Raw genomic sequence first — 27,168 nt, 5'->3', positions numbered from 1 at the left:
AAAAGTCTACAACATAATTAACAATTCTCTTTGTGAAAATGCAGTCCCAGAATATATGTAATAGGGTTTCTTCATTTTCTTTACAGAAAGAACATAAATTGTCATGAACAATGTTCATTTTAAATAACAAAGATTTGGTTCCTAGGATTCTGTGAACAATTCTTGTCTGGAACCACTGAGTGTAAGTGTCTTTAGATATAATAAAAACAAGTGCATGCACTTTTGTCCATTCAACGTTATTAAAAAGTGTATTCCATTTTAAATGGCAAGTGGGTATATCTGTATTATAGCTAAAACATTTATAGACAAGTTTGTTTTGATTATATCCAAATACAATGTTATTCAAGTAAAATGATATAAATGCACATTGTATATTTGGCTTTTTAATAAATGGAAGTCCTGATAGCCTGATAAATGCATTCACAGTTCTAATTAAACCTTCATAAAAAAGAAAGTTAATTTTAGCGCCAATGAGAGTTTCTTATACAGATTGTTTTAAAAATTCTCCAGAAGTGCACATTATATCTCTTACATATCTAATTCCCCTATCATACATTTTTTTGTTATATATAATATTCCCACCTATCTTAAAATTGTGGTTATAAAATAACGGCATATCAAGGATATCTTCACACTTACTGACATTTTGTTTATTAATATACTCAATGTAACATGTAAGGACATCTCTCCAAAAACAATTTTTTAAACTTATCATAATATTTTCTATGTATTTTTTTCCCAAATTAAACATTTTCTTCACATCAAACATAGAATATACAAGTTGGAAACATTTTCCATTACTTGATACAATTTTCCTTAACCATGTCATTTTCATAGTTTTTTCAAAAGCATATATATCAGTCATGGCAACTCCTCCATCATCATATGATTTAATAGCAATAGTTTGTTTAATTTTTGCTGGTCCATCCCATATAAAATTGGAAAAAAGGCTATTTATTTGTTTTAAAACTTTTTCTCCTGGGCTAGGAAGAGCTACAAACAGGTGTGTAAAAAGGGGAAGTAGTAGTGATTTAACAACTGTTATCTTTCCTAGGGGAAGACCAGAACTATTTTTGAACTCAACCAACATATCATTTAGACAAACAATTTGACAAAGTTACATGAAGATTGGGCATCAAATGTGACTTCTAAAGTGTTAACAAGGTTTTTCTTTTTTTGACCTAGTGACCTAGTTTTTGACCCAGCATGACCCAGTTTCGAACTACGTCGAGGTATCAATGGGACAAATGTTCTGACCAAGTTTCATGAAGATCAGACCAGCGCTTCCGTTAGTGGACGTCCGGGCGTAAATAACGCCCGAAAACGGCAGTCGTACATCCATTATGCAAATGGTGGAAGTCTCTTGGACGTCCGATAATCCGCTATTTTCTAATACACAACACGTACAAATGTCAACAGTAAATCGGATTATTCAGACCGTTAACTCCGCCTTAGAGCTACTGTTTTCAATGAATTTCACAGCGAGTGGCCAATATTGATTTCTCCAGCTGTCAACCAAAGTCTTCTTGGTAAGCGCATCAGCCAACCAGCGCTAAGGCAGCCGAATACACGCAGACCCCACGTGAAGCTGTATACATTAGCGACCTCTGCGTTACGATGTGTTTATTCAGCAATCAAATATTTCAGTCCACGCTTTCCCCGAGGAAGAATGACGTGATGTCGTACATGAAGTCTAATTTTCGCATGAATTTCATATGTACACAAAATACACGAGAAATGTTAATGTGTTGCTAGAATTTTCGTAACTTTCCGTGAATAATAAAATCTGGAAATGATTTCAGATAACACGTTTGTTTATACGCATTTGAAAATAAGCAGTCTGCAAAATTAACCCATCGTCTGATCGCCAATGCAATGAAATCTAGGCTCAGGCGATAGAAAAATTGTCTATCAATCGCCTGATTTGCGATGAAAAAAAATCTGAAGACAGTATGGAAATAACCGACAAATAATTAATTCACGAAAATTCGTTCACATGCGCGATAATTTGAGAACGAATTTAATAGTCGGCATTCCGGAAATTTTCAGTACCGATTTTCCCCGATATTTTATTGATTTATTTCCGATTTGTTAGCAGATGGTACAGACATGAACTGCAACTGACGAAATATCTTCACTTGTTTCCAAAAATCTTACAAGTCAAATGCCGGCCATCTTGAAATATTTTAAGTGTCGATTAGTCCAAATTTTTGACGCTCTTAAATATTAAGCTACTTTTTAATTTAGCCCATATAAAAAGTATCTCTAAATTCTTTGCGCGTCTTATAAATGAGACTAAAGTGTCGATTAGCAAAGTAAAGTAGTGCAATAGCATATTGTAAAGCAATATGTTAACCAAATTATATATTGCTTACGTATTTAGTTAGTTATTGGTTTATATTTTCTGCAGTCAAGCAATGTGCAAAGATTATTTCATGTGCAAAACACGTACATTTTTTTCGAACAGTCGTTTTCGGATACAGTATTTGTCGTCGATCATAATTTACATGTAACATTTAAAATTCAGTTGTTGATTTGTCATATTACTAAATATGAACAGTGCTCTATTTTCTCAAATCACATCACGTGATTAATGCATGTTCAATAGGAATTCCCCCATCCCACAATTCAACTTGCGTAAAATGGCGGACATTTGCGGACGTCATTATTGTCCGTATTTTGGTTTTGAAAATAGAAATCGTTACAATACTGGATTATCGGGTAATAGATAGAGTTGGAACATGTACATATATTAAAATTATAAAATGAAATCAGGATTTCAAAATGTATGTGTGGGACGTCCAAAATTTTAGGCTTGGAAGTCAGGACTTCCAACTTTTAAAAGCTAACGGAAGCGCTGGATCAGACAATAAATGTGGCTTCTAGAACGTTCACAAGGCAAAATGTTGACCACGCACGACGGACGACGGACAAAAGGCGATCACAAAAGCTCACCATGAGCATGTTGTGCTCAGGTGAGCTAAAAAGGGAGACAACTATGTCAATTCAACATAATTTTTCAAAAGCCATTTTGCAGTTACTTCCTTTGACATGCCAAACTAGAGTGTTCACAAGCTGCTTTACTATATAAATATAAGGAAAATGACCCCCCTCCCCAGCGGCCATGCTTTTTTGCCGATCAAAACCATTTTCGAACTCAACCGTCATATCTAGAAAACACATGTTCTGACCAAATTTCATGAACATTGGACCAAAAATGTGACTTCTAGAGGGTTCACATGTTTTCACTATATATATATTGAGAGAAAACTGCCCCGCCCCCTAGCGGCCATGTTTTTTCACCGATCTAGACCATTTACAAACTCGTCCGAGATATCAATAAAACCAGTGTTTTGACCAAGTTTCATGATGATTGGGCAAAAATTTTGACTTCTAGAGTGTTCACAAGGTTTCTCTATGGCCATATTAGGAATACTTCCCCGCCCCCTGGGGGCCATGTTTTTCAACGGACCAGAACCATTTTTGAACTCAACCAACATATCATTAAGACAAACTTTTTGACAAAGTTACATGAAGATTGGGCTTCAAATGTGGCTTCTACAGTGTTCACAAGGTTTTTCTTTTTTTACCTAGTGACCTAGTTTTTGACCCAGCATGACCCAGTTTTGAACTCAGTCGAGGTATCGATTGGACAAATGTTCTGACCAAGTTTCATGAAAATCAGACAATAAATGTGGCCTCTGAAGTGTTTACAACGCAAAATGTTGATGACGCACGACAGACGACGCACGACAGACAAAAGGCAATCACAAAAGCTCACCATGAGCATGTTGTGCTCAGGTGAGCTAAAAACACATCTGGACCTGTGCTTTAAGACACACTCTTTATAAATTTGAATGGGTTTTGTTCATTTAAAACTTGCAATGTAAAAAGCTAGAACATAATTTCTAAAACTTAAACAACAGCGAACACCTACAGTGCCTTCAGCGCTTTGATTTATTGTTTAGTAATGACTGTGCCCTAACATTTTCACAGCCAGCTTATAAAAACATTATTTACATGGAAAAACTGGTACAGGTAAATTCGATTGTCGCAAATGCATATGATTACAGCATATTTTATATACAAAAAATCATGATTCTGTCTGTTTTTTAATAATCTATTTTTTGTCAATAAACATTAAACTGACAGAACTCAGTGCGTCAATTTCACCACATTTCAAAGTTTTCTATTTATATTCTACATGCAAGAATGAATACATTTTATTTCAGGGACACAAAGTTAAATCACACCTATTATTTAAAGATGCAACATTTGCAATATTATACTGATTACAGCCGACAAGAGCTTGTCAATGTGATAAACACCTCACTCAACTTATTTAATGTCACAATTCATAATGAGTAGCACGCACATTATCTCAAATTACCATTAGATAACAACAATATGTTCAATATTTGATAAGTTAACTGGGCAATTAATGAATTGTCAGTTCTACGATGACACTAATTGGCCATCATCAATGATAAAAGGTTCAATGAAATTGTAAGTGTATATGAAAACAAGTGTGCAGCCATTCCGTTCAGGAATGTCCTAAGTGGTGCGTAAATATGTTTGCCATGGTCATTCAAAATGTTGACCCTTCAAGGCTATTATCAATAACTTATTCTTGGTAAGTGAAAATTGACAGCTTTACATCTGCAAGGACTTTAAACAGTTGCACTATGCCTGATGCAGACAATCTTCACAACTACTATAACATTTCAAATGTCATTACATGACTGATGAAAACAATCTGAAAGTTTTAAGTAAGGTACCTAAAGAACAATTGATTAATTGTGTGATTGTGTGAGTATTATTTTATGTTAAGTTTTTAAAAGAATGAGTCAGTATTCCGTTTGTGGCAATATTTTCATACAACAATATGTGCTTTGAATTTCCCTGTTTCATGACTTATAGTCATGAGCATATTCATCAGAAATCATTTCAGTTGGTCTAAAAGGGTCAATTTTACAGTTTTGAGCTGGATAAAAAAAAAAATTTCTTAAAAGAACTTTAAACTGGAAAATTGTAGATTATAAAATGTATTGTCTGCAGTGCTGTCGCATAATTATTCGTGATTCCAGTTAAAGAACAAGAGCACCGCATAACGGGTGCCACGCTCGGCTGCGAAAGCTTGTCAGAATTATTTTTTTAAAAGGTCACAGTGACCTTGACCTTGGACCAAGTGACCCAAAATGGTTGTGGCGTGTAGAACTCATCAAGGTGCATCTACATACGAAGTTTCAAAGTTGTAGGTGGAAGCACTTTGATTTTAGTGGCAATGTTAAGGTTTTTGTTAAAGTTTTATATTAGAGGTCACAGTGACCTTGACCTTTGACCTTGTGACCCAAAAATGGGTGTGGCATGTAGAACTCATCAAGGTGCAGCTACATATGAAGTTTCAAAGTTGTAGGTGGAAGCACTTTGATTTTAGAGCCTATGTTTAAGTTTGATATAAGAGGTCACAGTGACCTTGACCTTTGACCTAGTGACCCAAAAATGGGTGTGGCGTGTAGAACTCATCAAGGTGCATCTACATATGAAGTTTCAAAGTTGTAGGTGGAAGCACTTTGATTTTAGAGCCAATATTAAGGTTTTCGCACGACGCCTATGGCGGACGGCAGACGAGCTGGCTATGACAATAGCTCGGGTTTTCTCCGAAAACAGCCTCGCTAAAAATTATATTAAGGACTGCGGTCATTTTGTCTACCAAGTAGTAATGTTTTCTCAAATAAATAACAGAAATATGTTAAAATATTAATTTAACAGACAATAAGTATGCTTATCAAAAAGTAAAATACAATTAGGTTCTGGTGTTTATTTTAATTCAATCTCAAACAAATAATGATTTCACAGCCAATTAGAAATTGTCATACTGTCCCCATTTCTCGACATCAATTGTCAAGCTATATGTTACAGTAAAAGAGGCATCACTTAAGCAATTCTAATATAGTACAATTAAATGTTAGAATACAAGCGTCAAGCGGGACAACAATAATAATAATAATAATAATCTATGGACAGAGGGACATAAAAACGTCCATGAGTCAACAAATACGGTATATCCATAATCTACTCCTGTAAATTCATTGATGACTTTATGAAAGTGAAATAATTATCCGCAAACAAAATTTAATATTCTGACCTGTTTACTTGCTTTCAATGGAATTTGCAAGTGCAGTAATGGCCACCAGCATTATGCCAAACATTGTCACAGCGTCTGAAAATACAAATCAGGATTCACTGACCATGAGGAGCACTTTGGGGCCTTTTACCCTTTGCATGCTGGGAAATTTTTCGTCTGCATAAATGTCGTCTGTTGAATTTCTAAAATTAGCATTTTCTCCAATTTTTTTCAAAGAATACTATAAGAATAGCAAACAGTTTGGATCCTGATGAGACGCCACGTTCTGTGGCGTCTCATCTGGATCCAAACTGTTTGCAAAGGCCTTCAAAATTCGGTTCCCGCACTGAAAGAGTTAATTCATTAGCCTGTGAAGTCCGCAAAGTCAGGGACAACACTCTATCCTAAGACTGGATTTTCGTTTAGAAGAAACTTCCTTCATCCGTAAAATTCCATATAAGCGAAAAAAGTTGCCCCTGATAAGCCTGTGCAGACAGTGCAGCCTGTGTATTTAGCTTATATGAAAATATAAGATGACTCATACTTTGCCATTTTATGGGGGTTTTGCATCAAGGAAACTTGTCTAAAAACAAGAGATGTGTTTGTCTGAAACACAATGCCCCGCTTTGATTTATTTAAAAAAAAATCATTTGGCAGGTACAGATAATTATCTCCCTTTAAAGCTTATTACCGATACTTCCCTTGGATTTGTATTTTTGACCTTTGACCTTAAAGGATGACATTGACTTTTAACCTTTAACCACTGAAAATGTGCAGCTTCATGAGATACACATGCATGCCGAATATCAAGTTGCTATCTTCAATATTGCAAAAGTTATATATGGCCAATTTTAAAGTTTTCGGACTGAATCACAGACTGACAGACAGACGGACTGACATTCAACTGCAATATGCCACCCTACCGGTGGCATAAAAAAAGCTTACTGTAGGCTTAGTGGGCCATTCTGAACTGCACGGACACTGCCGCAGTACACTATGTTTCTCCATTACCTGCATGTTAATTGTATACTAAAATCCTTTAGAAACAATAGTCCTTTTGTTTTGAATTCTGTCAAACAATATGACCACCACTAACAGTAACATTAAAGCTATGCTTAAAAGGTCAGGAATAAAATATTGTTTGTTTCACCTGATCCATGCTAATTAGCTGTAGGATCAGGTGAAACAAACAATATTTTATTCCTAAGACAATAACACACAGCAGAGCAGGTCCGGACATATATAATCGGCCCGCTGCCGACATAACGGCCCAAGGGCCATTATGCAGCTAGGGCCGATTTTAGACGTCCGGCCCAGCTCTGTCGTGTGGAGGGTTTTTATTTAACAGTTAAATATTTTTTAAGCATCGAACGATTCCTTAACGTATTCCCGATTTTGTGTTTCACAAGCATAATTGGGAGATTCAATAGAAATAAAATTATTATAATCGCTTCGAGATTTGATTTCGTAAATCGTGTTTATGGTGACAGTGTTAAGCATTCGATGCAATCGCTTATAAAAGGGTGATTTAAAATCACAGCAGATAAACGGATGGAATAACAGAAAATGCAATTACAAATCTTTGTTATTTTATTATTATAAGAACCGGATTTAAGTTGTCATCGAGGTATGTGTGTCTTTTTCTATACATTTTGCTGTTTCACAATGTTTGACAAATGTTGTTAAAACACAAATAGAGGCATCAATTTAATGTACAGATGAGTGTCAGTTATAATCATGTTCGATTCTCTCTTCGAGTTGACGCTCAATTTTATTGATCACCGTTGGCTAAGGCTGAATGTGGACGCCATTTTGTTCAGTAAAAGTCGCGCGATTCCATTCTTTTCTGATATGAAAAATCGGCCCGGCTCAGCGGGCTGATATAATTTATAATGGCCCGCTAGATATGAATAACGGCCCTGTCGCGACGTCATTTTGTTACTATTTATAGTAACGATATGTGATATAACTGTGTTAAACATTTGTTCTGGCTTGTCACTTACAACTCATTAACATTTAGACAGTAGAAAAACAATATGCCACAACAAGCATCATACTGTTGTCTGAATGGTGGTTAAGTGGGTTTTATTTGACATCAGTAACTTAAAATTACAGTCAGTTCAAACAACTTTAAGCATCCATTAAAATGAAACGTGATACTAATAATACAATTTTAAACATATATAAATTGACTTGGCATTTATAGTACATGTGTAACATTTGGGAAAACAATCAAATTATTCTAATTTAAGCATGAACAGTTAAATTCACTTATTAACTTTCATATTCAACAAAATTCTTGCTTCATTTTCCTATTGGAGTATATTATCAATAACATTTTGAATGGACACTTATTATTATCTGCATACATATCAAGGTTCTGTTTATATCCACATAAAATTCAATGTTCTATTTATATCAACATACAAATCAATGTTCCATTTATACATACATGTAGCATGATTGTGATTTGACCTGTCAGCACTACGATTAATCTGTTTTATCATTTTATGACATTCATTGTGTATGCTAAAATAAATATCTAAGATATATAAAATATGTAATAAATTAATAGAATTTAAAGTAAAATTAAAAGTACACGATATTATTCAAATATCTGAAAAAAGGACCTGAATTTAAAATAAATGTACACCATCTTAGTAATTATACATCCTATTTACAGCTCCATTCATAAAATATCCAGGTAGCTTATTTATTTATATATTTAGTTAAATAATGCAGAAAATCATATTAATAATATCTCTGAAATGCTGTTAGATTAACTTTTTGTCATGAAAGTTTAATGTTTACAAACTCAATGCCTTTCATTGAAATATTTACCAGTGTAACCTGACTAAAGCTACTGTAGCCATAAACACTATTTACAATTAAATGTTAAAAATACAACCTTTTGATACACAATGAACAGTATATACCAGTAGATGAAATAAAAATCCTTATCACCCCCGGAAACCCGACATGCTGTGAGAAGTTGGACATGCTAGGAGATGTAGCCGATATATTTCAAAGAAATTCGTTAGGGTAAGTAAATCCAGTTCTATAATTGTTTAAAGGCATTTTTGAAATAAAATATATTTTGGTGCATGCAAAGGAGGTATTACCATGTTTGTTAGAAAAATCCTGGTTATTAATATTCAGGATTTATTGAAATATGGCTATTTAAAGTCGAAAGATGCAGGGATTTGTCCCAAATTTAGCACGTTATTTACAAATTTCTTTAAAGGTATGCCAGTGAAAAAGTTTTTTCACCGACAATTATATTAACCAATGTCCTCGAGTAACAAATCCACCAGGGTTTCTTAAAAAAGTTCGTATTGGTGGAAAAATTTGACTTTACATACAATGTGTTGATGAAAAAATGATATGACATGGTGCTGTACAAAGATGTCGAGATATGACATGAGTGAAGTTCATTTATAAACTTAAAAGCTCACTATTACAGCTGATTTATGCCCACTTTGATGCATTGTTGGGTATTAAAAATAAATATTTACATTTTGCATATATCACTACCAAAAAGAATGAAAAGAAACAAACATTTACATGTGTGCATTGTCGGAGAAGTTTGCAAAGCTGTCAACTTGAAGTCATGTATAACAGATCCAAATTTAGTTCACATTTATAAAAGTCTACCGCCCATAATTGGAACTATAGGCACAAAATATTATTATAAATGTTTGTTTGCATACCGGATGTACATTTTTACTTGTATGAATCAATTGCTTTATATTGACAATGATTTTCAAACAATAAAAGTTACAAATTAGCTGGAAATTAACTTAGCTTCAGAGCGGATATCATTATAAAACCTCAAAGTTCAATGAAAATGATCTACAATGTGTCAGAGTGGGCATAAATCAGCTGTAATAGTGAGCTTTTAAGTTTATAAATAAACTTCACACATGTCATATCTCTACATCTTTGTACAGCACCATGTCATATCATTTTTTCATCAACATGTTGTATGTAAAGTCGAATTTTTCCACCAATACTAACTTTTTTTAGAAACCCTGGTAGATATGTTTCTCGGGGACATTGGTTAATATAATTGTCGTGAAAAAACTTTTTCACTGGCATACCTTTAAAGAAATTAGTAAATAAAGTGCTAAATATGGGACAAATCCCTGCATCGTCGACTTTAAATAGCCATATTTCAATAAATCCTGAATATTAATAACCAGGCTTTTTCTAACATACATGGTAATACCTCCTTTGCATGCACCAAAATATAAATATTTCAAAAATGCCATTAAACAATTATAGAACTGGATTGACTTACCCTACCAAAATTCTTTGAAATATATCGGCTACATCTCCTAGCATGTTCAACTTCTCACAGCATGTCGGGTTTCAGGGGGTGAGAAACACAACATTTTCTTAAACTCATAATACTTCAATTGGCAATACCTAAGAAGTTTTATCCAGATTTATTATTTCACTCAACAGATATTTGCATAAGTCTCCTGCATAAACACTTGAGTAAAATATCTTCCTCCTTCCATATTTGTACTTGACATAAAATACTGAGGTTTATGATGTTAATGAAGATATAAAGAGTTTGTGACCGACCACCAATACTATCACAATACTTACAGTCATACTAGATAGTTTACAAGCACATGACTGAACTGTGTCAATGGCTTGAACACATTTTAAAGATTAAATTACTAACTTCACTTTTTAACACAGTATAGTGTACATTTTGTCTATTTTTAACTCTTTTAATGAAATCAATCAATTAATCAATCAATGAGTCACAAATATATATGCATTAAAACAATGATTATTTCAGGGCATTAAATAAAAATGTTTGTTTCCAGTCCTAATATTTCAAAATAACACTCAAAACAGAAAGGGTATTAAAACAACAATATGTGAAATGTTTTTAGATTTAAGCCATAAACACACTTATTTCTTAAACAAAATAAATCCATGATTCTGCATTTTATTTGTCCATTATTAGAAGACATATCATGCTTGTCTAATTCTAACTATTAAAGTTTGAATAATTATTATCAAACACTTCTCAACCTATTATAGATTCATAATTTAAATAACAATATTATATTAGATGCGGTCAATAAAGCCCAGAGTTTAAACAGTTACTGACACTTAAAGGGACTCATGTTCACAGATTGACAAGCTTTAGTGACAATAGTCCTTATTTTTGTCACAAATTCAAAAAATAAAAGAACACTGTACATCAGGGAGCAAAGTAAAAGTAAGACCTAGACATACACTGATAATACAATTGTGTTTACCAGAAATCATCATTTAAAATTGATAAAAATTAAAAGCAAAAAATGCTTAGAATGATGGAATAATTCTGAACATTTATTATTTGTTACATTTTTAACAATGAATATAAATGTATGGATGAGACAACAGGGGCGTAGATAACCTCCAAACATTGGGGAGGCAGACGCATGGTCCCGGCTCTGAAAAGAATAACATTATTAATGTAATAAATTTTGTGTTAAATATTAATGATAATAATAAATAAACATTATTAAGCAACAATGTTGTGTTTTTTTCTGAATATCGTTTGTATTTAGATCGACACATACCTGGTTAGGTTTATAAAAGGTACCCTTGTCAAAAAAGTGAGCAAAATCCGGTTATAACCCAGTTTTAAACTGGGTTTAACCCTGCGGTATTGGCACCGAGCTAAAAGCGAGTCTTTTAAACACACTTTTTGCTTACCGACTTGGTTTTATCTGAGTTGAATCTTGGTTTAACTCGCTTAAAGCCAACATAGTGGTTTTTTTAACCGTCTTAAGTGGGTTTAAAGTGAGTTTTTTCAGGCATCTGTGTTTAACTCTGTGGTATTTGCACTGTGCTAAAAGCGGGTTTTTCAGACACGCTTTTAGCTTACCGACTGGGTTTTTTAGCTTACCGACTTGGTTTTTTCTGAGTTAAATCTTGGTTTAACTCGCTTTAAACCAACATAGTGGGTTTTTTAACCATCTTAAGTGGGTTTAAAGTGAGTATGATTTTCTACAAGTTGGTTTTTTGAGGTTTTTTAAACATGCTTAGACCAACTTCTGTCTGTGGAGTTGGTTTTAAGTGGGTAAAAAGTGTGTTTTTTATGTGAGCTATAAGCAGGCTAAACACGGTTTTTAAGTGAGCGAAAAGTGAGCTGAAAGCAAGCCTTTGTTAGTTTTTTTCACAGTGAAAACATGCTTTTAACTCGCTTTAAACCTAGTTATTAACAGTATTTTATCTGTGAAAAAAACAAAAGCAATTTGTGGGTTTGGGTAAGTTGATTTTTGTGGGTTTTAACAGTGTTTTAGTGAGTTTTTTTTAAGAAAGTAGTTTTTTTGTGAGCCTTTTGTGGGATTTTGCAGTGTGAAAAAAAAAATTTTGGACTGATATGTTCTAGAAAAATGGTTTTTGTGAAGCAATTACAACAGTTCATTATAAGCCCAATGTGGTTAAAAGGGAAAAAAACACAATGTGTACGAAAATTATGTTTATATGACAAAAATAGTACACCGCAAATTAATACTAACAGATTATTTTTACAATACATTATAAAATAATAGACATTTATGGAAGATTTAAAAGCAAAAGTTTGACCGCAATGGACCACTGCGGGTGGAGTATTTAGACCGCAGCTGCTGCAGAGACCTGGATCTCAGCTGTTGGAGGTACCTGAACCGCAGTGGAATGAGGAACCTGGATTTCAGCTTAAGGAGGGACCTTGACGGCATACGGTGTTGGGACCTGCACAGCAGCTACTGGAGAGACCTTGACCGCTAGGGGACCTGGAAAGCAGCCAGTGCAGGGACCTAGACCTGATCTTGGCGGGTGGAGGGATCTGGAAAGCAGCTGGTAGAGACCTGGAAAGCGGGCGCTGGAGCGACATGTAGTTGTTCCATTGATGCTGCTTGTGTCCTTCTCCTCTTGAGCATCTCTTATGCCAGTTGATCTGCAAAGGATTAATACCATATCACTTTCAAAAGGGCAAGGCATTCTTCAAACATGTTGATTGGTTATGTTTTTGTTCCACTTAACTATGAAATATTGCTGTTATGGTAATCTTGTTGCTTTAATAATAATAAATTTAAGTTATTTGCTTGTTGTTTTTGTTTGTTTATTTTTGAAATTTTAATCCCGTGATCACATGTGACTTAGCACTTTTCATCAATTATTAAAAGAAATTGCGTTTGGTAGAAAATGCAGTTTGAAAATGTACCAAGATGCGTGGTCTCATTTGGCTGTGTGGTCTGGTGGCATTGTAAATGCAATAACCTGTATAGTTTACCTCTCAACAAATCGAGCTTTCTTGGTCAAGGACAGGGCGAGGTTTTCCCACTCTTGTTCCCCTCAAGTTTGCCAGCTTGTGCAGGGTAAAAACCAGGTTTAAAAGTCCATACATCAGGCAGGCGATGATGCACATTCTTTCCAAAGGATCTTCCCAACGATGTCAATTTTGCCTTGTGGCAAGAGTTTAACCTTCAAAATTAAAATATATAAGTTCTAATTAAGTAAGAGGGAAAGAAATCCGTTCAGTAATAACCAGAAATAGATATAAATAAAATTTTAGATGACAATAACCATGAAACACAACCATAATTATTCACTGTACACAACATTTACACTTTTTCATGTGTAAGTTTATCTATTTTTGCTTCAAAATGTGTTGTTTATCCTTTAAATTGCAATACAATAACTTATCCATTTACATTTCCCAGTGACAATACATAAATATGATAATGATCATAATTAATTCAATAAACTAAATAAAAAAAGGGGTGAAGAAATGACAATACAAACCTGTTAAAACTGTTCTTCAGTATTCCAAAAACAACAACAGGCAGTTCAACCTCCTTTCCAACCAACTTATTATTGATTTCCACATTGCAGTAAAAAACACATTGTTTTCATCACACAATACTTCATGCTGACAGAATTTCAAGACATTTTACACTACCATTATAAGTCTTTCACTTCTTTATATTAATGTTGCTGAATTAAATTTAGCTCAATATTCAGTTGCTGACACCAGCTTGTTTTTCAAAAGTTGTTGTTTTCAAAAAGATAACTTCCTCAGTGCAATAGCCAATCAAAAGCCTTATATCTTATTCCACACAGCCTTATCTCTAGGACCCCATCAGTAGCCTTATCTACCCCTAGATAATCAGTACCCTGTTTAGCTCTGAATGCCTGACAGATTGTTAACTGTTTATTGTTAGTGGTGTGAAATAAGGGTGTTTTAAGGTATTGTCTTGTTATTTTGTTGACAGTTTATGTAACACAGGTAATGTTTGGCATTTTATTATTTTATTCCAAATTAAGAAAATGGATATGATGGTATCATATGCAAATATCAAAATCTTGCATAACTTATGTACAAAAATAAATAGATTATTTCCAAAATAATGTTTCCAATACCATAATTATTTAAATATGCAGATTTTACAAGTAAATACTGTTTTAAACAAATATAAACAATCATATGAGATTGTTTAAAAAAAAATTAAGACATAAAACAATCATAAGATATTGTTTATAATAAAAACAAACATAAAGAAAAAATTCAAAGTGAAACACAAACTCTTTCATTTTCATGTATAAAACTAAGCTTGACCATTGTTAGTTTTTGTCAGTGATACTTGTTGTCCATCTGTGAACCTGTGATGTTCTGAAAGAGCCATTTTCATCCAATATTCCCTAAAAATTATGGGGAGCACACAAATGTACAATAGGGACAATGGCAAACAAGCTGTAAAAAAAGCCCCTTTACAATTGACTTGTTTTATTTATGGCTATAAACATCAAACAAAGACCCAGTTGAAGAATTATTGTTTCATTGATGAGTTATATTAATAAACAAAAGACCAACTTGTTGAAAAGTGTGTTAAAGTGAGTCTTTAAGCCTCGTTGCAGCTCTCAACTTATTTACAAAAAGACCAAGTTAAACTCGCTTAAACCCACTTCTGTTTAAAAAAAGACCAACTTCTGTTGTAAAAGACTCGCTTATAAAACAAAAAGACACACTTAAACACACATAAACCAACTCATAAATAAAAAGGCTCACTTTTGACACACAAAAAACCGACTTCTTACTGAAAAAAACTCGCTTAAACACACATCTTCTTAAAATAACCAACTTTAAACTCAGTTAAGCACAGTTTAGCGCACATAAAACTCACTTTTATTAGCAAAAACCAACTTCCGCTAAGAAAAACTCAGAAAAAACACAGTTTTATGTTGGTTTAAGTGTGTTTTGGTATGAAAGTGGGTTATTTTTTGACAAGGGTAAGAACGGTCGCAAATTAAAATTTAATACCTCATCATAGTGGAGCCATGGGAACGAATCAAACCAACTAGATTGGAATGAACGCTGTTCTGGCTTTGTCTTCCCGAATGTACTCTTAAGGCAAAGTAAAATTTCGAGGTTGATGAGGAATACTCATTTTGAACATTAAACAATTACATATAAGATATTGTTTCAATGTTTTCTAATCAAATAATAACTGTTATACATAGAGAACAAAATATTTGCAATCAAAATAATGTTTTTTACGCGTATATTTACTCAAAATTGTTTTAAGTGGCAGTTACCGTTTAATAAAAGCAATCAATTAAAATTAAAAGAAAAGCCTGTCCTTAATCAAAACACAGACAGTGCAATCACGGAAAAGAACAATAAAACAATTAACGCAATGACATTTACCCGGGTCCCTGGTTTATGACACGCATGATTACAAAAATACTGGTTTTGGGGTGGCGATTTTTTGGGATTTCACGTTTTATTTATATAACGACGACTAGCCGAAAAATTGGGGAGGTGGCCACTTCCCCTGCCTCCCCATTACCTATGCCCCTGGACAACATATGTCACATAATGGCTGACAGGTTAAGGCAAAAGCTTTTTAATATGAAGGACACATGGTCAAATCACACTGGTCATTGTTTTTCTCTTCAATTCGTTGTCATTCGCACACTTGAGCTCTCTCTTTCTACTTGCTCAATATGAGTCACTATTTAAGTAAAAAACTTAGACTAATACCAACATATGTGAACAAGAACCTTTAACTCTTTCCAAGTAAATACCTATGCAATTAAAGTTGATGTTAATTAACAATGTGCCAGCAGTTTATTACTAATATATGGCCAAACCTTTGCTATTGCACAGACTAATTAGCCCTAATTTAAGAATAGATAATTGCAATTTTATAGTTTGAAAAAAAACTACTATTTAAATAAGTGTTTATGAAATAATTGTTATTAGCATATGACTGGTTTTTCATTTATTTTCATTTTATTTTGAGTTATATTTGTAAAAAATGTCACTGGAACACTTTTCCCAAGTGGAGACAATTAATAATATAAATAAGCTTTCAAAGTAAAACTGTTATAAAAAAAATGTAAATGAAGTACTGCTTTATGCATAAGCACTGTTGAAAACAGTCAAGATGTTAAAACAATTTACTTGCATCATCGTTAAATGCCAATATCATTAAAACTGCACTCTGTCCATAAGAGAATAAGTGAATTTGACACTTGACACAAGTTAAATGTAATCGCTGCAACTTACATTGATTTAAAGAAAAAGCAAGTTTTAATTTATTTGACAGACATACTCTTTCAATCCTATAGGGTAAGCTTTGTTACAAGATAATTGCCATACATGCCATAATTTTTCAGACCAATTCCGGGACTTTGAGTTAAATTGTCCGGGACTTTTGCCAATTTTCCGGGACATGTATAAAATGTAGCGATATTTATAGACATATGCATTTTTGGTACTTTTTTTTGTTTCGCATCGTTAATTGCAAAAGTTCGAAAGCCTATCCGAAATACACTTGATCTATTAACGTCAAATTAAACATTACTACTTCCGTTACTAGATACAAGCCACGTGTTTTCAGTGTAAGCGTTCTAAACATAGATGAAGACGTCACTGCATTATTGTTATTAAGACTGGTGTGTAACGCGTAATTGTTGATACGCCTTTATTCATTTATAACATGGCGAACGTCACTTATTATTTTTAACGTTATGTTTACTGGGGATTTAGAACAAGACAATAATGTACCTAGTGAGGATGGCGTTTTTATATGCTTACTTTTTTACTCAACTTCTTTGCGTTTAAACGTGCGAACATAAACTGCTTTTAATTTTTTACTCAGCGGGAAATAATGACAAGATAGATTAAAGTCAATTAACAATCACATTAAACAATGCCGCCTTTTCGGTTTGACCGCGAACGTGAGACAATCGATATGATAACAGGACCCCTGTTAATTGATCAATGACACGTAGCGTAGTCTGCCTATTCGGGTAGGCATTGTCATGGAGACGCTGCAGATATACACAGATTCGAGGTGCAGTTAAGCCTAAGATAAGGTACATGTATATATGGATTTTGTAAATACCGGGACATTTGACAGATTTCCGGGACAGCGGGACAAGTTCTTCATTTCCGGGACTGTCCCGGACAATCCGGGACGTATGGCATGTATGTAATTGCTTATCCAGGCCTTAAACTTAAAAATAATGCTTAGGTATTTAAATTTATATGCTTGCATATGAGTTAAAACAGACTTAAATAAAATTAAAGTTACTAAAAAGGCAACTTGAATTATTAAATAGAATAAATAGAAAAAGTTAATTGCATATTCTAAAGGAAATTAACACAACCTTGACACCGGATTATTGTTTAAGGTGCGAAATTACCCGCTTACCAGCACTTAGTCTTTATCACATCGGTTTTATGGCGTACTCAAAACTCCCCTTGCGCTTCTTAAAACAGATACTATTCTTGCTTAGAAAAACTCAGAGCCACCACTTAAATCTCTCAGTTAAGCAACAATGCATCACCACAATTGTGGGTTAGAATTGTTCTGCATTAACAGAGCCCACTCAAACAAACATTTAACAAAATCAGGTTCCACAGAAAGGCCTCTCTGTTTAATATGAACCTTGCTCATGCTAGTATCATTGTCACTGATGTTGTTTTTCATTTCATAATAAGTCTCTTTTTGAGCTTATACACTTTGAATTATATTTATATTTACATACATTATTGCATATATATACATACATGTATATAAATAAAATCTATTGAAAATGTACACATTAATGGACAACTCTAATTATAACAGTTGTTTAAAAAAGAAATGTTAATGTATTAAAAAAAAACAGTTTGGTCCCAACAATCTAAAATGATTCCAATTATGTCTTTAGTTGGGCACATATTTGTAGTCACTTAATTAATAGTACAAAAACATATCAACAGGAGAAATTGTCTCATAAAAACTTGACTGTGACAACAAAATATCACTTATGTTGTCATTTAATCTAAATATTGTATGTATCATTAAACAATATACATGAATAGCATGAATAAAATTAACTACCTGTGATTGCATGATGTTGTATTTCTATTGAAATTAAAAAGCAGTTAATTAAGAAACAAACCAGCTTTTTAAAGTACCGTATTCTTGTTTCTAAACAAATTGTTTTCAACTGTTTGTAATGATGGAAATTTAAACACAATCATGTACATGTTTGTACCCTTATAATAAGTTATGCAAAACTCACGGACACAACATGAATATTGTTCTTTGAAAGAAAAACGTATGAAGCAACAACTTGAATGCCCTGAATGCCAAACTCTTGGTGAGCATTCAATTTTAATACTAGGGTTAGGTTTAGTTCAGTATCATTTTAACAAAAGAAGGGATTAAAATTAGCATAAACATAGATGACTCAGAATGCTGTTGCTGTCTTACGTCAAATACATTTTTTGTTATTCTAACAAATTGTATGATTGTCTTCGTTGAAACATCCAAGTTCAGATATTACAGTCAACACCAATTTAATCTATCACTTGTACATAAAACATAAAAAGTGATTCGTATTTTTTAAAGATTTTGATTCCAAAGCTATTCCAAATAAATGTACTCAGTAGGGAAAATTTTCTGCTATGGCAGTCACTTTGAACCAAATCTGAATAGCTGAAATAATGAAAGTTGTCCCCAGACAGAGAAATGAGCTGGGAAGCAAAAATTTAAGTTTAAAACGCAAGAAAAAAACTCAAATTACCTTGTAAATCAAACAAATATGTATTTTAACACCTTCATGTGACATATCCATAAGCTATTCCATTTTGAAATCACACAAAAAACGCCATTATGCTCCACCTTATGATTTTCTTTTAATCCATGATGTAGATGTAATTTGGTTCCCTGTCAGATTGGACAACGGTACCGGGTATTTTCTTATACCAAATAGTAACTTAGACAAGCAAATTCCTTAAATTGATATCACCCGCTTATTATTTTTTTTTGTGAAAGATGGACAGACAGACATCATGACTGACGGACAACGCCAATTTTTTATTTTTTATCCATATGCCTCTGGCAGGTGATAAAAAGTACAAGTATATACAGTTTAATAAAAAACAACATTTTTTTTGTTCAGTATAAATGACCATATTTATACAAAATAAGAAACCTGATTTCTACATTTAAATGTTTTTAACGAGGTTAAGAATTGGTCGTTCTTAACCTTGGTCTGAATACAGGAGGAGCACTTCATTTTTCAGCACCTCACAATGTGATCTATTTTTATGCATTAAGCTTTAGTTCTGTTATTACTCCTAGATTGATCATTCATTTTTGTTTGCTTTCAGAAATTTATAAAAGCAGTCAGCAAAACTAGCTTTTTGGCCTTCATTGTCAATGTGGCTATAAAACTTTAAACATTTCATAGCCAGAGGACATTTTTGATAGTCACAAAGATTTTTTTTACAGTAACATTAGCATGAAAGGACGAAAAAAGTTGTTTTATATTGCAATTAGGCGTTGAAATTGTTAAAAAAAAGTACTTCAGACTTTTATTCCAATCTTGATATCTCGCTTATTTACAAGAGTTCTTAAAGGTCTACATAATAAATGTTTCTCATATAATTTCAGCCATTTTCATCACTGTCATCATCTGACAAAATGTCTATCTCAAGAAATACATCATGATCCACTATTACTGCCACATCTATTTGAACATAAAATGTATTGTCAAATGTTGCAGGTCCCGTGCTCATTTTAAAATATGGATGTCTAGGTCTGGATGATGAGGTCTGAAATACATCGTTGACAGGCATTGAAAAGATTCAACTACCGTAAATACTCTATGTTTTCGGACACTCTAAGTTTTCGGACACCCATTTTTTTAGCAAAAACAATTATTTTTCATGACTCTTAATTTTTGGACACATAAGTTTTGTCCATAATTAATGTCTCTAAGTTTTCGGAGAGTATATTTTACAGCGCTACTATACCAAATTTTGGTCATGTTTTCGATATCTAATGACACTTTGATCATGAGGTTTTACAACCAGATTAACATCATAAAACAAGGCAGGTGCATGCCTGAGGGCAACGGACCATTACATTTGCGTCTGGTCAATAACCTTGTAAACCGGTATTAAACAATGGTTTCGCCCGATAGCATAAGCGTTATGACAATTACCAGGGGTAGTGCCAATTAAGAGTACAATTATCTACCGCAATGGTACTACCCCTTCTCAGAAAATAACTGTGACAAATACTAAACGCTTTAAAGTTTGATGCACGCTATTGCATGTTTTTGAAAAACGGAAGGTGTTAGACAACAACTATCGGAAATGAACAAACAAAGAATTCATAGTTTGATTTTTTATTGCGTTAATTACAGGTTCATACTAGAGAGTATCGGTACATCACATGCTCATCTTTGAACTCCTTGGTCAAATTACAACCTTGTAGTAACTTTCTGTGAAATAAATTAAGCATTTAAAAATATTTAAAATGCAGTGCAAACCTATCTAACTGTAATTTATACTATATGGCTTGGTATTTTACAAACCGGTAGTCATTGATACCATTGACGCTATTTTGGGACACTTCAATTTTTTACTCTTAGTTTTCGGACACCTGTATTTTGTGAATATTTTTCGTATCTAAGTTTTTGGACACGAACAAAAATAAATATTTTTAAGTGTCCACAATCATAGACTAATTACGGTAATACAATTGTTTCTTTACAATGCTTTAATGAAATAATTTGTGTACTATATAATAGTAACTGTAAAACTTTGAAAACCATGAAATATGACGAAAGGTGTCGAGGTCATATTAGATACTTTGTGTTTCTTCACTGTTACAGTATAATTATCTCCCTTAGTTTTACAGTTGCCACATTAACAATATGAAATAAGTTCTTGTATTTAACAGAGTAAGGTAATTGTCCCGTTAGAAATGATTTATTAAGCATTGTTAAAAAAATTGATATTTAAGGAATGTGTCTAGTAAAATTCTGCATATATTCGGCTTGTTTCTGTGGCAGTGAAGGAGAAATTCATGAACAGTTCTCCGTAGAGCTCAAAAGGCATTCCATGTAACAGTGGCTATCCATGATAACCGTGTATCAACGGTTAAGGAAACAAATAAGTAAAACAATTTCTGAATGCATGTACATGTAATCAATGCGGCAATAAATGATTTACCTTGAATTATTTCTAATCATGATGCAAAGCTAATAACAACTGCAATAACATCCATTACTGGTATTATTTACCTGGCAGGGTTTTTTTTTTATAAAAAGGGGAAGACACTGGACGCTGGGTAAAAGGGGAAAATCGAGCGCGAAAGAGACATATTTGGGGAAAAAATAAAAACTGTTCATTTCAATGTCTATAACTCATCTACAGACTTCTTTTTTAGAAAAAGAGGCATGTCTCTGTGACTTTTTTGTTCTTAAACATATGAACAAGTATGATATTAAAGTCAAAGTCCTTTATAAAGTTGCAGGTGTAGATCTAATAATGGGAAATGTTTTCAACTGGGGCCGGGGAATGATGTCAATATTAAGATTTCAATTTCATGATGACGATCTAGATCTGCTACAGTATTGGAAGGGAAAGGTGCGGCAGCTGCCGATTGTCTACTTTCACTTTTACAATAATCCGACAGTATTAATCGATGTTGATTACATGTACCTCCGAATCCTGCTGGGTTGCAACGGTTTTTGATGATTCATTCTTAAAAAATGCGTAAACGCAATAAATATTTTCCGAGTCCAAACGTTTTATTTTGTTTGTGTATGAACGCCAATTGTGAGACTTTTTCTGTTTTAACGTTTATATCTTGGCTTTCACATAACCCGGATAAAAATTCAACTGGTTTCCGGTAATTAATTGACGAAACACCCTTCTCGTGCAAGACCGGAATCCAGTAAAATAGTCAATTGATTAATACGATTAGTTGCCCGGTTTCCATGACGTAATTTAAGAGCTATATATGGAATCACTGGGATTCCCAGATTTGAGTGTTCGTCGGGAGAGAGCAGACTTTTTCCGCCCTATGCCACGGGTCGAAATTAGCCCCATTCCCAATGCAAATCTGGTCGTTTTTTTCCCAATTGAAAAAAAAATCCCAATTCCCCCCCCCAAAAAAAAATTTTTTTTTTTTTTTTTTTACCTTAAAATATATAAGTTTACATGATCCGGTGTAGAAAATAGAAAGTGTTGCATAATTGAATTATCTGTTGCCTTGCATTTATTTTAAAAACTGTAAAATATGTTAATGATTATTTAAGACTTTCCTTTTTTCCTCAAAATCCGGCGCTTGCACGATTTTTTTCACCTCAAAAAAGGCAAGGCCTTTTCCCCAAATTCAGATTAAAAAACCTGCACTTATCTCACATGTTCATAATACTTTGTAAAATTTTAATAAAAAGTTATCAAAATAGTCGTTATTTACCAGTTAACGACTTCTTTGAAATATACGAAACACTATTTACATGCGATAATTTTTCCCAATTGAGCCACTTTTGCGAATATTTTTTTTCCCAAAATGGGAGTTTTCACGACACGAACTTCCCAAAATTCCAGTGTGGTGTATTCCCAAAATGGAGCGGAAAAAGCCTGGAGAGAGAGCGAGATCATTGTACATGGTACAAATTGGATAAGTGTCGACTTCCCAAAAGAAAAAAAAACATTTCTTTGAGGGTAAAATATTATATTTTGGTGAATTATATTTTTGGAGGGGAAATGGTATTTTTAGGGGAAAAATTCTGGTAGGGGAAGACGCCGAATATCGGCGTCACTTTCTTAGTAAAAAAAAACCCTGCCTGGTATCGAGACTTCACATCCAGAAAAGGATAGCACTCTATTGCAATATGCATGCTGCCGACTAATCTTAAAAAATTAATTCACTGAGCTATGAAAAGATTTGACTAGATAAACATCCAATATTAATGGGGCAAGTCCCACTTGACACGCGTATATCGCTTGACACGATATTCGCTCATTGCTGTTATGCTAGAATTTACAATGATTTCATGTTACTTTTCCTGAAAATCTAGAGAAAGTTTTAAAATTATGTTTTTTATTAAAGTGTTGTGTTACCACTACAGTAGTGTAATTGTCAGCTTGTAATCTTGCAATTTATGCAGATATTTTATGACAAGGACCAATAAATTTTATGGAATATGGATACATTTGAAATTTTTGTAGTTGAAGTAAGATTTTCAAATGTAATAACACCTGTTTTTTCTCATTTTGTGGTTGTGTTTGTATTTATTGTCAAGTGTTGTTATGTTAGTGAAATAAAATACTGGGACAGCTGCATTTTAATGTAGTCAATACAAATTGCCGCCATAGAGTCTTTTGATGATTTTTGCTTTGGCAGACTCTTATTCTGAACGCGAATTATTTCAATGTTAACAAAATTATCAAAATATCAATATCAGGAGCTGCTTGATATCATAGGCGCTCGATGTCAATGACAATGTTTTTTTTATTTATTCAAATGTCTTCTTAAAAACAAGATAGTTAGACTATGCACATAGATATTGACAAGGTAAAGCACTCGCCATTTTCTAAAGCAACGGAAGTGCGTCATTATGCATAATTGTAGCGCTTGCTCAATATCTATGTGCATAGTCGAACTATCTTTTTTTTAAGAAGACGTTTTGTCGGAAATTTTTTATTAATTTAGTATGTGTATGCATTATAATAAACAACGGGTAACTAAAAAACAAATTAATAAATAAATTAAACAAGAAATATCTTTAAAAAAGATATACGGCGTAAATAGTTTAATGAATGAGATCAAGGATAGCGAATGTCTTTTTCTGTGCAGTTCTTAGCTGCATCACACGCAGTACGGGATGTTACGGGGAGTTTTCGCGGCTTATTTTACATTATAACATATTGCTGGTCATAAACCTATAGATACAAAACAGAAAACCAAAAGAAGAATGGAAGTGAAATTTAAACATATGAGTCAACCGGCCACACGAGAAGTATCCGTATTTATAGGCGCGTTCTTCGAACAAACCTGTTTTAGTGGTTTGTCGGGCATTGCTATTTGATTCGTTTATTAACAGTATCAATTATCATCGTGCTAATGCTTAAAGTGATATAATGGGCATTTTGCACTGTTGAATTGAGCTGAAAAGAATTAACAGGTCAAAATAGTTAGTTAAAATGTGGTTACTGATTAATTATCTGCAACTCACCTTGCTACCAGTTGTTTATAAAAATATATTTTATATTCGATATTCTTACGTGACCCACCCAGTCCTGTAAGCTGAAATGATCCGTAAAACAATTTCGTGTCTTTGTGTCGTATGAACAAATCTGCACTAAAACTAAATTTAGGTTCAACTCGTAAACGCATGATCAGTTGTCAAACGAAAGTACGGTTGATATTCAAATGCATTATTTTTCTCTTTCTGGTATATTGTTTTAGTATGATGATGCTGTATTAATTAATATAAGTGTATATGAAGTAGAAACATCAAAAATAATCAACGGTTGCGATAGACACCTATAAACTGTTACATGCTCATAATATCACTTTAGTACATTAAGCAATATGGACGAATAATTATTGTTAAATTTATCAACAATAATATTTATCATTGTATTGTTGAAAACACATTAAGAATCTATTATTTACATACCATAATTATATTGCTGAATATCTTCATTTAACATATTTCTGGTCTTAAGAAAATTCCAGGTCACCTAGTTCACGGATAGCGTCTTTATTATATAACGATTATTTTACTGGCAGCCAACTCCGGTGATGACCTGTATATAAACTCTAAATGTCCGCGAATTTACCCGATATACCTCGCGGGTTGAAATGCAATGCTTTAAAGTGAGGCCTCGCTTCCATTGCTCTTTATACTTTTACATGTTAACATGTTGACAGGAATAAGGAAGTAAGTACTAAATATGAGAACATAGCCTTTTAAGTATAAACGCTCTTGCGCTGGTAATACTCTGAAAATAAAAGGTGTACGCACAAACTGTATTGATGTCGAGAATTGAGTGTAAAACTGTTCTATCTATTAAGCCTTTTCATTCGAGATAAAATTGTTTCATACAGTAAAACAGTGTTACAAAGACGCGGATATGTTTCCAATGTTCTGGTGGTATACTCAAATCAGCCAATGGAATAAATGAAGTGTATTCATTCGTACCTAGCCGCGGGAAATTTTATTGGAATTTTATTGGACACTTACAAAGGTCAGGCTAAGGTGAAAAGCTGGCTTATGCAGCTTACGCCGAAAAAATATTGTCATTGACATCGAGCGCCTATGACGTTTGCAGACGATGTTCTAGAAATTGCGAAACCAAAACATTACATAACACTCTTGTCACTCTGAATTTTGTCAAATTCTAAATAAATGAAGTTTAACCTCTTTTATTAAATCTCGCCGCTGTTTGTCAGAGTCAATAAACTTTTCAACTCAGTCCGAGAAAGTATTGTTATTGTTTGTTGCTGTTGTTGTTGTTTTTGGGCGACACTAGACCAATAGTTAAATACAAATTGAGGTTACACTAGACTGGATCAGCCAATCTCCATGCAGAGTTGTCGTTCCTTGCTCTCACATACCGTCAAATCACTGCGCGGAGGTTGTGGATCAGCAGACGGTTTATTGCTTAAATCTTACGGAGGATTCCGGAGATAGTTTCGGTTGCTTTTTTTTAATTCGTTTAAATGTCACAATATCCTAAAAGATTTCTTTAACAATTACAAGGTAAAAGCAATAATTTTAATAAAATCAAAGCGCTGAAAGCATTGCAGTTTTTCGCTCTTTGCACAGGCAGCAGTATCATACATCCCCCCCCCCCCCCCCCGGGACCCTACCCCCCTTCCCCCGAGCTTACCCCAGGGGTTCCAGATTGTTAAATATACACCTATTGTGTATGGTTTGACTTTTCAACAACGAATATTTACAAAAATTCATAGTTTGAAAAAATAACCCTCGTATAGGTATTATATATACACAAGGTATGCATATTGCTGAAAGATTGTGGAACACTGGAACACTGGACATGACCTTTTTCATCGAAAACACACATGTTCCCATGCAGTTGCCGACAAAATGCAACTGGATTCGTTAAAAGACAGTTAAAGCAACGTGATTACACAACTAACCGATCTCCTGCTCGGCTAATAACTTTAATATTCAATTAAATTTGACTTTCTCGCTATATGTCACTCGGTGTTTTATCTACACATGTACACCATTTTAATTTTATAACTCGTCATCTGGTTGGTTGTTCTGATTGTGTTGGCCAATGATATGGCGTTTTAGAACAGAGCATTCGATCGACAAAATATGACAGCAAAACACAGACATGTAGCGAGAAAGTCGAATTTAATTGAATATTAAAGTTATTAGCCGAGCAGGAGATCGGTTAGTAGTGTAATCTCGTTGCATTTACTGTCTTTTAACGAATCCAGTTGCATTTTGTCGGCAACTGCATGGGAACATGTGTGTTTTCGATGAAAAAGGTCACGTCAAGTGTTCCACAATCTTTCAGCAATAGGCATATAGTGCGTTTCATACCTCGTGTATATATAATACCTATACGAGGGTTATTTTTTCAAACTATGAATTTTTGTCAATATTCGTTGTTGAAAAGTCAAACCATACACAATAGGTGTACATTTAACAATCTGGAACCCCTGGGGTAAGCTCGGGGGGGGGTAGGGTTCCGGGGG

The 27,168-nt window shown here is 33.6% G+C and overlaps 1 protein-coding gene across 4 annotated transcripts in view; it reads right to left on the bottom strand.

Moving 5' to 3' along the window:
• Nucleotides 1-25,970, bottom strand: part of LOC127833654 (phosphatidylinositol 3,4,5-trisphosphate 5-phosphatase 2A-like) — a 148,772-nt gene extending 122,802 nt beyond the window's left edge. Inside the window, exons 1-2 of one of the 4 annotated variants that reach the window (XM_052359047.1) lie at nt 25,856-25,970; nt 6,149-6,223 (exon numbers count right to left, since the gene is read on the bottom strand). The gene's annotated coding sequence lies outside the window, so the exon portion shown is untranslated. The other 3 variants (XM_052359049.1, XM_052359048.1, XM_052359046.1) reach the window with 3 other exon arrangements.
• Between the last annotated feature and the right edge of the window lie 1,198 nt (nt 25,971-27,168).

This window comes from Dreissena polymorpha, chromosome 6, assembly GCF_020536995.1.
Source record: "Dreissena polymorpha isolate Duluth1 chromosome 6, UMN_Dpol_1.0, whole genome shotgun sequence".
Lineage (NCBI taxonomy): Eukaryota > Metazoa > Mollusca > Bivalvia > Myida > Dreissenidae > Dreissena > Dreissena polymorpha.
The sequence above is the reverse complement of the archived record's forward strand: the minus strand, read 5'-3'. Positions and strand labels throughout refer to the sequence as shown.